Source organism: Halyomorpha halys, unplaced genomic scaffold, assembly GCF_000696795.3.
Source record: "Halyomorpha halys isolate HHAL.00 unplaced genomic scaffold, Hhal_1.1 Scaffold165.1, whole genome shotgun sequence".
Lineage (NCBI taxonomy): Eukaryota > Metazoa > Arthropoda > Insecta > Hemiptera > Pentatomidae > Halyomorpha > Halyomorpha halys.
In genome coordinates this window covers 1462210-1475655 of record NW_027111427.1, presented here as the reverse complement: position 1 = coordinate 1475655, position 13446 = coordinate 1462210, and the positions used below count along the sequence as shown (strand labels likewise).

The 13446-nt window shown below is 30.1% G+C and overlaps 1 long non-coding RNA gene across 1 annotated transcript in view; it reads right to left on the bottom strand.

The window, feature by feature from the left end:
- LOC136796256 (uncharacterized) overlaps positions 1–13446 on the bottom strand; it is a 102799-nt gene that overhangs the window by 29950 nt on the left and 59403 nt on the right. The window contains exon 2 of the long non-coding RNA XR_010843943.1: positions 1927–1994. This is a non-coding gene — a long non-coding RNA (uncharacterized lncRNA). The remainder of the gene's footprint in view (positions 1–1926; positions 1995–13446) is intronic.

Here is a 13446-nt window from a genome sequence, read left to right as displayed (position 1 = left end):
ATCTACCCACTGATAGAACTCCAATAACATTTCTAGAGAAGAAGATCTCGAGGCCATCTTCTTTTCAGACGCCTAGGAAGATTATTAGGTAATGAAGGAGAAGCCAGGTTAGAAACAAGTGGATTTGGGTGGTTGAGAAGTTTATTATGGAAGGAACGGTATCTGGTTCTTGCCAAATCGGCAACATATGGAATATTGAGGTCCTAATGGATGACTTGATTTGTGACAAAGTAAGGAGCATTAAGAATTTTGGACTGTAAGGATTGGATTCTGGAGGAATTTGATGGTTTAGTGGAGCCCCAAAGCCGAACTCCGTATGTCCAGATAATATTTATTTTAAAAATAAAATGTTACTGGAAACTAAATTAGAATTATTTTTTGTAAAAATTTTTTAAAAATGTGTAATTGGTTTTTGATTTTTTTAAATATAGCTATGACTTTGTAACTGTTACCAGAACCAGATATTTGGTAACGCAATTAAATGTGTATCAATAGCTCATAAACAGGGGTAATTCCTATTAAATTTGAAGGTTATTAAAAAACATTACTGCATGCTTATGCATGTTAGTGTTGAAGTGCATGCTGTGCAACCTCGAGTCTGCTCGAGTCGGTTGACTTTTATTTCATGCCGGTCCCACGGAATGAAATTTCGATCTTACTACTTTGGTTCGAATTTTGTGGTTACATATAGTAGTCCCTCCCTCTCTCCGTATTACAAAATGTGCCAGATTGTTGTTAAACGTAAAAAATTATATTTGAGACGTAAAACTTTTCATTTATCTTTTATTAAATAATTTAAATATGTATTTTTTACAGGTATAGCATAAGAGCAGATGCATAACGTGGAATACTATATTTTAAATTGACTTGTCTTAGTCTGTACACATGTACATTTTTTTTTATTATTATTCGTTCTTTTGTTCGTTTTCGTTCATAACTAAACTATTTGTATTATTTACAAAAAAACATTTATTTGTAATATAAATTTTTTTTATCATCCAACTAATGTATTAAAAATAAACATTATTTTAAAATCCATTATTTATTCATTTTAAACAATTTGGGAAAACAATAACTATAAATATTCGTATTTTAAGGCTTAATGGATAAAATATAAAAGAATAAAAAAATTTACAAAAATAAAAATTAATTTGTAATTTAAATTCTTTTGAAATAAAAATATATTTCCAAGATGGTATATTTTATTTTCAGAAATATGTTTTATATAACATAAAAAGATATTTTCAGTGTCTGATAATATTATAAAAAAAGTTCTTCTCTTTTTCTACACATGTTGCTAGCATGAAAGTCGTTTTTATAATTTAATTCAATTCCTGACATAACCAACGGGTTAGGCAATTTGAAATATAATAAACGAGCACTTACATTACGTAATTTTTTGGAAAACCTATAATTGGTCAATTTTTGGTAAATTCGTGTGATTTTGATCGTAATGTATTGTATATATTTTTTATTTGTACTATTATGGTCGGTAAACATTTTTATTTGAGAAATTAAACATTTCCTCCTAAAGAAGTTACATCAAGAAAGGACATATACGTAATATATATAATACTAACATTATGTTTATTTAGTTGGGAAAAAATATAATACTTTCTTGGGCGGGTGAGTAATTATTCATTTCGGTAGAAAAAAAAATGTAATGGAATTGAATACTTAAGTTTTTGTTTGTGAATGTTTATTGTTTGATGTCGGATAAATGATTCAGAAATAATAAATGAAAAATTATTTACTTCAATATTTCAAGTAAACGGTTTATAAATAGTATTGTATTTATAATAAAAATAAAAATGAAAACATCCTTAAAACTCTGTTTTTATTTTATTTTTTGTTTCAATTGTCTTTGATGTAACAAATACGTAATCAAAAATAAAATTAAGTAATAATATAAAAAATTGTACTTACCGTATTTATAATTAACAGCTTTTGATTTGGCCATATGAAGATCACAAGGAAAAGAGGAAGAAACGGACCTGGAAAAAAATAGCAAATAAATAGAAAAATAAAATAGTATCCAAATTTCAGGAAAAGTTTGATGAAAATGTATGCGTATTGAATATTTTTCACTTACTAACTATTCATAATTTTTATACCATCCCTTTTTATATTTCTATATGCAGGTAAATAAAAAGTAAAAGTTATAGATGGTAAAACATTTTAATTTAAAGGAAATAATAATCACATTTTTCCGTAATCACACTCTATTACTTCCTATGACCATGTCTAGTATACCTACTCCCAATGGAACGGAAAAGAGTTGTTTAGAGTACGCTCTGGTACCTGCTTCATTTTAAAGTACAAACTAATACTACTAGTCTTGTAGATTTATCTTAATTCAATTACACAGACTTTTACAATAGTAACTTGTAATTAAGTATTTTTTAATTCCTGTACTATCACTAATAATCATCCCTATCATGAAAAAAATAAATATTAGTATTATTACCACACTAGTTTCAACACTTGTACTATGAACTAATACTATTAGCTTTCATAACGAAACAGGGTCCTGGTTTTTTACTATGACTGTTGCACAAGGATTTAACTTTTTTTTTTTTCATTTCAAGTATAGAAGTAAAAAAATAAAACTTCGTTACTTGTTATTATTGCGAGTTTGTGTACACGTGGAGTTAACATTGTGATTATGCGTACTTAGATCTCAAGTAGAAGTGGGGAACTTCTAAAAAAAAAAAAATTAAAATCTATACAGCAACATAAAAGGTCACACGGGTTCAGTACTTTGCAAGGAAGAACTTTTACTAGACCAACGGTTGCGCAATGATTTGGTCAGAATCACGCTCGACCGCCAGATTTTTACCCAATTTATGAGGCTGGGTGGACCCCAGGAGGGTTCAAGAACAGGGTTGGCTCAAAAAAAGGAAATTTCTGCCCAGCCGGATTCGAGCCTGAGTCCTTGGAGTGGAACTTCTAAACTGAATTTTAATACAAAAAAAACACAGCAAATAATGAAATTTACAATATAACTTTTACGTGTAGTTTTTATGAATGCATTTTATTTGTTATTTATTATTGTTTTATTTATGTAGTTTGGCATGTTTATATGGCCGTTTATTTATACATTGTTATTTTTATATCTTTTTAATTATATATTTATTACTTTTTAATATAAATATTTATTAATTTTATATCTGTTATTGTTATATTTATTACCTTTTTTTTAATATTACTATCTTTTTTATTATTGTATTCACTAGTTTTATTTATTCATTTTTTATTGAGTGCTATTTTAAATTTTAATTAACACTGATGTTGAAAGATTGGAAAGCTCTATTATTTTAAATGTTAGGCACTGAAACAGATATTAACTAAACGTATAAATCTGTAATACCAATTTAGTTTACAGGAATTGTTTAAAACCCGGGAAAATATTTCTCCTTTTTTCTTAGTCAAATTTAATATCAAGAAATTTATCGTCATATATCCATTTAATTTATATACTTGTCAGATTCTTTCTCGATTCATATTTTTATCATAGCGAAAAATGAGAAATCCCTATTTATTTAAAAAACAAAACAAATTTAAATGGACTTTGGAGGAAGCTCACTTAAATACCTCGCATTTGATTCCGTATTCTAGTAATAAATTAAACAAAACTAGACAAAGGAACTTCCCTGTTTTCTATCCGAACGGACTTCAAATTATTATAATACGAAATTATTAAATATGTCTTCTGCAATGTGAGTTCTCAAAAATATGATTATGTCATTAGGTTACTACGACTAAGTAAACTACATACTGGAAGTCCAGGAATAAACAAGAAGGCCAACCAACATTACGAAATAAAAAATATTGTAGGAAGATGATAAAGAAGTTTGCGGAAAATTATCCTAATAATCTGCTTCCAGATGAGTCCAGAATAATAATCAATTTAGACGTTTTGCGGGTCGAGCGCCTGGGGAAATCAACGTGACTCTTCCTGCCTCATGAAACACTCCCTGGCTTATGTACGTTTTTCTGGGCCAGCTGAATGGGAATTTCGACCCTGTGTCAATTTTTTTCCCTACGATCATACAGAAGAAATACACTATTTGAATACATTTATAAATATTCAAGCCTAGTATACTACACATAAGCATATAATTCACATGAATGGTATATTAGAGAAAATTATTATTTCGATAACAAATCTGTTAAAGGAGATAACTAATTTGAGTTTTTTTTCATATTGGAAGAAGATAGGTGATATGAAGTAGATAAATAGTTTTTTTTTATAATTTATTTATTGTTATTTTTACAACTGTATACATATATACACATCAAGTAAATTTGCTGTAAGTGATATTATGACATGATACAAACATGTGGAGAATCTACCCATTGATAGAACTCCAAAAACACTTCTAAAGGAGAAGATCTCGAGACCATCAGTCGCCTAGGAGGATTATTAGGTAGTGAAGAAGAAGCCATGTTAGAAACGAGTTGATTTGGGTGGTTGGGAAGTTTATTATGGAAGGATTGGTATCTGATTCTAGCCCAATCGGCAACATATGGGACATTGAGGTCCTGATGGATGATTTGATTTGTGACAAAGTAAGGAGTATTAAGGATTTTACGAAGGATTTTGGACTGTTAGGATTGGATTCAAGAGGAATTAGATGGTTTAGTGGAGCCCCATAGCTCAATTCCGTATGTCCAGATAGGCCTTATAATAGTCATATAGTTCGGTCTTTTGTAATGGATTGGACCGTTTGGACCGTTTGTCTAGTAAATGTTGTAATAGTCGGAATCGAAGAGCAGTTTCCTATCTTTTCAGTCTTGTATGAGGATTCCATATCAGTCGTTTGTCCCGATTTAGTTCTAAGTAATGGATCTGCTCAACAAGAATAAGTGGGGGATTATTAAAAGATACTGTGGGGAAAGACGAAGGTTTACGACGACGGGTAAATGTGATTTGGTGGGATTTATTGGAATTTATTTTAATCCTCCAGTTTTGACACCATTCTTCAAGGGTGGTGAAGTGGGATTGGAGGGATTGGGATACAATGGAAGGATCATTAAGATAAATAGTAAAATAAACCTATTTATTGTTAAGCAACGTTTCGCCCCACTTTGCAGGGTTTCATCAGTGCTGGCAGACTGGAACAGAGAAAACGACTGATCTGCTTTTTAGCAGAAAGATGCGCTGTTCTTTTTTATTAGTAACGCACTTGTGGAGATTACAAAGATAATTGAAGTCCGCCGTGTGGAGTGGGAATTCCCGTGTTAGAACAGAGATTATAGGTAGAAATACCTGAAGAAGAAACTAGTAAGAAAGATGGTGGGTTGGCAAACTAGAACGTTGCAAAGTGATAATCTGAGGGCTAGAGTTCAGGTGACCTGGTGATAAGGGAAGTTGAATAGATCGGCAATTTCGGGCGGGCACTGTGACAGAGAGTGTTTGTATTTTTGCATTTTAACCTGACAATCCTGACACAATAATTAATAGTTAACAATAAATAGTTTTCTTTGACTATTTCTATACCTTAATTGACCGCCACATAGACTTACTTTCTCTTACTACTTGATTTTTTACTTTGATTTATTTGAAATTTAATTAATTTTCATCTGATTTTTTTTTGTGCTATTAATAATAATTTTATGTTGCTGTGCTATGTATCGAGGTTTTAGCCATTATTACAACAATATGTCGTTTATTAAGGTTTTTCGCCATCTGTCCTTATACCAGTTCAAGTAGGAGCCTTTCCAGGAACCTTTTACTGCGTCCCTGGATATATAAACATCTGTGTTTAGTTTGCCACAGTCCCTTATCAGATCTACCAATACTTTTAGTGAGTGTTACAACAAAAACGACAGTTTTTGACGTAGGATCAGAATCCAATAAAGCAGGTGCAGGACTTTCCTGGACATGTCAAACTTTCCCATCCCCTCTCGGGCCTGGGCGGGAGGGACGCCTACCTAGGGAGCGTTCTGTCACCTATGGCCAATGAGGAATTAGATTAAAAAAAAAGGTAACGCCCCAAAAGGGAAGTGAGAGAAAAGGGACAGGACAACTAGACTAGGAAGAAGAGCAGTGAAGAGGAAGACTTAGACGAGAGAGAACTCGGCTTGAGAGAGGAGAGAAGAAACAAGAAAGAAGAGCAGATGCACTTCGACCTGACGAAGTCGTAAGAAGGGCCATGAGACCTGGACATCCCTTATGAACAAGACGACACCTACGGACCTACATCCCACGGCATGAATCATTCAAATCAACAGCTATAAGTACAAATTAAACAATAACCAATAATGTAAGAATCATTTTTTATGGCAACCATTTATCTGAATCATTACAATCATTTTAATCATAGCAATAAATTGTAAATAAATACTTAGTCTCTTTATGTAATTTATATACTATTATATAACCCAATGTACCACCCCTTATTATATTATATAATTAATAGTAACAACATTTTTTTAAATATAAATGTATTTAATTGGTAAACTGACAAACACAAACAGCCTTTGGAAAAGAATCCAATCATAATATAAGTTTTTTAGGACTCAATATATAATTAATTAATTAACTAATTTTTGGATAATTGCCCTCAGCGATTATCCTGGTATCCCGATTAAATCTCAAGACAGTACAATGCAGTTGTAATAAGAATGTTTTAAATTTTTCTTTTTATAATTTAGGTTAGTCACATTAGGCATTCTCATAATCTTTTTTTTCTACCATATTTACATACGATAATATGCTCGTATATTTATTAGATTAGCATTTATGTATGCATTTTATGCACCTCAATTAAAAACATTTGGAATATATTACTATACTACATGTACGCTTCAATATTTAATTACAAATTTATATTTTTTTCATGACAATTATTAATACCAAATCATCAACTTCAATTTTTTTCTCCATTTATATTGGAGGTTAAAGTTAAGTATACAATCTAGTTCATCATAACTTTTTTTATAGGTATATATTCTGAATAAATGTATGATTTTTTAGTAATAATTAATAATTTAAATTTATAACTTAATATTGTAACATACATGTATTATAATATTGTATTTATAATTTTTAAACAGAGATTAATACGGTTCTGGACAGCCATGGCTACCTTTCTAATACAGGTTAATAAAAAAAAAGATTATTAGACAGTGTAAGTTAATTAACTCAATGAACTTTAATTATTTTTTGTGAGTTTTATTATTTGTGAGCTAATATATTATTTGCTGTAATAATATATATTACATATTACAAGTCCATAATAATCAATAATCAATAAGAATATATACATATATTATTTGGAAATTTTTTTATTATTATTTCTTTTTAATATATATTTTTTATTTGGATATATTATTGACCTAAAAATATTCGTTTAGTTGCATGTTTTTCAGCATTTCTATCGTTTGAAAATCTGAAAACAAAACTATTCTCTTGCCGGGGTAGAATTTTTAAATAAGTGTGAGGGAAATGGATTTATTTTGGGGTAAAAATATATTAAAACTTAAGTGAAACCGAGAAATAGTTTTTTTATGTAGGATATTTTGAAACTGAAAATCTTTCAGCTAAAATGCAATCAGTCATTTTTATTTAAATAAAGTTTTATCTACAGAACAAATATTCTTATAAAGAAGGCAAAATTGATATTCGGATTTGGGGAAAAGTGAGAATTAAAGTATTATTTTATAGAAGTATTAAAGTACTCTTTTTGGTCACAAAAAAAAGATTTTTGGCGGGTCAGTGTATTCACCTATTTACGATGAGGTTGTTATAGTCGAGCGTGTTTATAGGTGTTACCTTAGCAACCTCGAGTCTGCAGTGGCGCTGGTCCGATTTCAGCCGGGGATTACTTCAACGGAATGTCTGAAATGACCAGTTCGGAACGTTTAGAAAAAAAACTATCTACAATCAACAAAGTTGTTTTATTTTCGCTGGAACGAGGATTTCCCTAGTTTCAAAGAACGAACCATATACAACTCGACAAACATAAGCCCACGAATATCAAGTAATGAGGACAGATCCAAAGCCTGATGTATAATATCATATTCTGGCAAAGACCATATTATATTATATTCATCAGACAATACAAAGGGTGCTGTACGCTCCTCGGCGTCCTATTCAAGATGCTTCTTATCATAACGAAGGTTCAACAATTCTACTGCATCTTCTAATGAACCTTTTGAGTAATTAGTCTCACAATAACCATGTCTTATATAGTACGGCAACCATCGTTATTTCAGGATATATCTCTGATGATTACTATGACCTGCGAGTGAGCTGTATTCAGGATTCATGGTATGAATAAGGCGTCTTCCTGCTTGACCTTCCGGACTTCAAAATATTTCAACTCATTTGTACAGTAGAGTACTTCAGGCATTCTATACACCTTGTTGGTAAAGTGTATTTGTAAGTTAAACTATTCATAATTATACGGTATATCCGTCATAAATAGCTAACAGCTAAATCCAACTTTCTTAAATAAATTTTAATTAATTGAAACCATTTCTATCCAAATCTTTTGTCGTTCCAAATTAAGACCCCCTTCCATTCCCATTCCATACATTACGTTTTTAAAATTCTTAATCAGTCTCTAGTGTTATAAGTAGAGACAGGATTTTCGTGCAGTAAAAACCGTAAAACAGGCAATAAATAACCTAAAATTCATACCGAGTTCAGAATTAAATATTGTGTATAAACGCCCAAATTAACTTTCTTGTGTAACTTATAATTTTAATATGTGCATGGAAATCTTACATTTGTGCAAACATACACAAAAAAACTAAACTACTTTGATTAAACACCTTGATTGAAGAGTTAAGTTGAAGTTGACTAAATTTTATGATTTTATATTCCTACAATAAAGACTGGGAACCTCATTTTTAAACTTCATAAAACTACTACAATTTAAAAATTTTAGAAAATTAACCAAGGAGCTCTGTAGAAAGGAATATTTAAAATAATAAATTCTAGAATTAAATTCTTCTATTAATCACTCTATTCTCAGTCCGCTGGTGTTCCTCAAGGTAGTATCCTCGGTCCCATCCTCTACACTGTTTATACAGCTGACATCCCGACCATAATCCAATATCCTCAATGCTCCTTACTTTGTCACAAATAAAATCATATATAAAGACCTTAATATTCTCCATATGTAGCCGATCTAGCCCGAACCAGATTGCTTCCTCTTCCATTCCTGACAATTCTCCGAGGTGCCTGAAAAGAAGATGGTCATGAGACCTGCTAATGTTAAACGTCATTAGAGTGCTACCAATGGATAGTTTCTCAGCACGCCTGTAACACTTCATTTTAACTGAGATCAAATTTACTATATGTATTATAACGTACAGTTGTAAATAGCAATAAATAATAAAAATTCCTAACATTGGATCATTAGATTTTTCCTAGTTTCGGAATTATTTATTATTTTAGCATTTGTATTTCATTTTAAAATCAGGGACGAAATATCTACTATTTTGTAACCCACTCCTAAATTTTTAAACGTAAATTTGATTTTCGCATTTTCAATAAATGCTCAACTTGCGGTCCCAAAAATTCCGAAAAAAAAAAAACCAGTTGAAACTAGAACTAATGGCTGAGATTGAAATAATTGGGCTCGCTTCACAAACCATTTAACTTAAGAACAATTGTAAGTTTCTTGGCATTATATGTTTCATTATATCATGAATCAAGTGGATTTAAAAAATGCAATTTTATGCAGAAAATCCTGAAATATTAAAAACTCGTCCAGTAACTCCAAAACTTACGTAATATTTCTACGTATTTAAACTTTTTTAAAATGATTTATAATAAAATATTTTTTAAAGAAACCTAGAACACTGATTCGCGACAACAAACAATTCATCTCTTTGCGCTTGCTCATCCTCTTATGCTTTGGGACAAATTTATAGGTCAAAAAAGGTTGCGAAAATCTTCAACAAGGAAGAAAGTGCCGACAGTCCATTTACTCTCAGCTCTCTAATGTAAAAGAAAGTTGTTTTGTGTTGCCAGCCCTTAGAAAAAAGGATCTGAAGAAAGCTCTATTCTGGAAACTACAAAGGGTTTAAGTGCAATATCAAAGCACAAACACTACTTTATCAACTCAGCTTTATACTATACTTTATACTTCTCACATTTCCTTCATGAAGATTTTGTGAAAAGAGAATCAAAATTTTATTCATTTATTAATTCATATATTCAATTTATTCAAGTTTGAATTCCTTGAGTAATAACAACGAATCATTACATTAAGTACAGTAAAAAAAAAATAGTCCAGGTGAGATGAGAGCATAATATTTTTTCTTTAATAAATCTTAGATGAAACTTTTCAACGTAATTAAGAGAAAAAAGTACACAAACTGTAGAAGTTTTAGAAAACTTTTTTTTAATGTTTAAGATCTGGGAAAAAATACTTTTTGAAAAACAAAAGAAAGTATGAGATATCACTTAAAAAAAAAAAAAAAAAAAAAAATTCGGACTAAAAGGATAGATCTAAAACGGTTCTCAAAAATATTATTTCATAAAGGCCATACCTTTCTTTTGTTTTTTAATATTAATATTCAGAAAATATTTTAAGTGCTAACAGAACAACATCAAGTCGCTAAAATGAACAGAATATCAAGAAAGGAGATAAATGTTCTCTACTAACTGGACAAAATTAGTATTTATCAGACCGCGAAAATGAAACGGACTGCTCTTGGCAGAGGCCTCCAGAGGGATTCTATCCCCAACTTGATGGATCGGATATAATGTGACAACTTAGAATAAAATGGAGATGGAACTTCAAACTTCAAGAAAGTCAAGTTTGAAATCTAAGAAACATATTTATCTCTTCAAGAACAGTCGATTCGTGTTGGCATAAATTGTAACTTGAAGAGATCAAGCATTATTTAAGGGAAAATGTAATGTTTTGAGTTTGGTATGTGCTGTTAGTAAATTAAATAAAAATTATTAACCAAATGTGATATCTGAAAAATATCACATTTAAAAAATTTAGATTTTTAAATTTTCACTTACCACAAGAACCGACTATAAAACAATAATAAAAAAAATATTACAGCATTCTTTTATATCCTTCTATATCCTTAAAACTACTAATAACACTAAAAAAAAAATATTTAATATTCTACACACTATTTAAAGTAGAGAGAAAAATGAGCTCTAACAGACCTGTTTACGTTCAACAATTTTCGAAATACTGTTTTTCAAAAAACCATTATTTTCAAATAACTGAAAATCAATGGCATAGTACTTCATAAACCAAAAGTTTTTTCCAGAAATCCGAATTTATTGAATATGTTTGAATGTCAAATTTCAAGAAAGCTACTTCTATAAAAATAAACGTTATAAATTACTAGATATTACATTCAACTAGCTTCAATTTGAGTGCTAATAGATATCGTTGCATGTAATTGTTAATGAGATATTATTTTCCTAAAATAAGTTCATGTGGGAATAAGATATCTGACCTATTATTGGAAGATAGTCCAGGTGGTGGTAAGAAAGGTACGAAATAGTGTTCATCAATTTAATTTAGGCAGTTTTCGCAATTAGTTTTAAAAAATTTTTTTTTTAATTTATCTACTAATAAATAGTATAATAATACTTATTAAAAAAATAACAAATATAATAAAAATTACTATTTCTAATAAGTATTGTTCTACTATTTATTACTCTAGTTCTATATTTACAATTTTTCACGCACCTACGTATCTATTATTAATTGGTTTCCTAATCAGCTATAATTATATTTCCTTGACTTATGTTGTATTTTTCTTTTTAAAAAAATTCCCACTCCCTTTGTTTATGTATTCTACTTTTTTTGTCACATGTTTCTACATACAATGCATCATGTTTTCATTTAGCCCTTACAAAGCCCTGCAAAATGGGGCGAAACGTTAGTTACCATTAAATAGTTTTATTTTTCTATTTTGTACCTTTATTGACCGCCACCCGGAATATCTTCCCACAGTAAAATAAATTCACTAAATTTATTTTTCGTTATAAAATTTTTTTTTTTCAAAAATGCGTATCTTGAGAACTATTGAATGTGACAGTGCTATTATGGCTCATATTTAAGCAAATTCATTTTTTGTTTTACGTTTTTGAAACATCTACTTTTTATTCCTCTATGGTTGAAAGAATCATTAATTTTTACTACTACCTATATACAGTTTTCATTCAAGTAATAAAAAAATTGGATGAAATAACCATTTTTTATTTCATTGACCCTTGAACTAATATAAAAAACAAAGAAATGTGCTGAGTACTAATAACCAGATGTCCATGGAATTTGACACCCAGGGAATAGAGCAGGGCTGCGGTCTAAGCCCACTACTGTTTATAATAGATCTCAACATGACCCTGAAGAGAACATTGACGGTTAATATCGATGTTTGACTTGTGGTGCTTTTAAAAAATGGATATTATTTATTAAATAAATCGAAAATTCGTATCCATTTTTGTCTCAACACTTTATTTTTCACTAGTCCAACGTTTCGGCCATTCTAGCCATCCTCAAGGACAGCTTCAATATAATTTCTTCCTCACATTAATTTAAAGTTTCTTTTGCAGGCTATTCTGCCCAGGTCATTTTCTTTATTATAAGTTAAAAGCCTATTTTTTAAGAAATTTAAAATCATTAACATTTAATTTTCCTATATAAGATTATCAACAATTAATACACAACCATATAACAAACTATTTATATGCTCTCTTAAGAGGTTATAAATGGTCTTAAGAATTTGAAATAATATAATTAAAAATGGATATTATGTTTTTATTTACTTGTTCATAATTTTGGTATGAACCAATGTTTCATGAGCTAATGTTTCAAAAGTTATAGGGCCGCCGCTTCCCGAGGGTCTTAGCGGGGCGGGTCCAGCGGGGAAGGATTGCCTTTTCTTTTTGTGTCATGGTCTCCTCTTGTGAGATTGTGACATGTCGTATATCGATCATCCTACTCGCTATAATTGTCTGTTAACACTATGTGAATGATTAAGAACTTCTAATACCCCATCCCAATCAGAAAGTAAAATTCACAATTTCATTCTCACATTAAAATAATCTGTGATAAAAAAGAAATACTTCTAACCTGCGAAAGATGATCTACAAACAATGGAGAATATAGCACGGAACGAAAATAGAAAAAGTGAGAAAAGAAAGCAATTTACATTCTGAATATGGTTTAGACGGTTACCAACATGACGCTGAAAATTGAATTCCCTAATATACTTTATACGAAGGGACCTCTTTTTATCGGGAATGATGAATACATAAAGGATAGACAAGAGGATTCTAGGGGACAGCTTTTTCCCAAACAAATTGAGTAAATTTATCAACCCTTGTGAGAAAAAAAGTGCATATTTTTAGAATAAGAAAAAATCTGTCATATATTTGGCAATGGAATTAAATTGTATCTACGTTTTTAAAATCAATATTTATTTTCATTGGTTGGAAGATTTTAT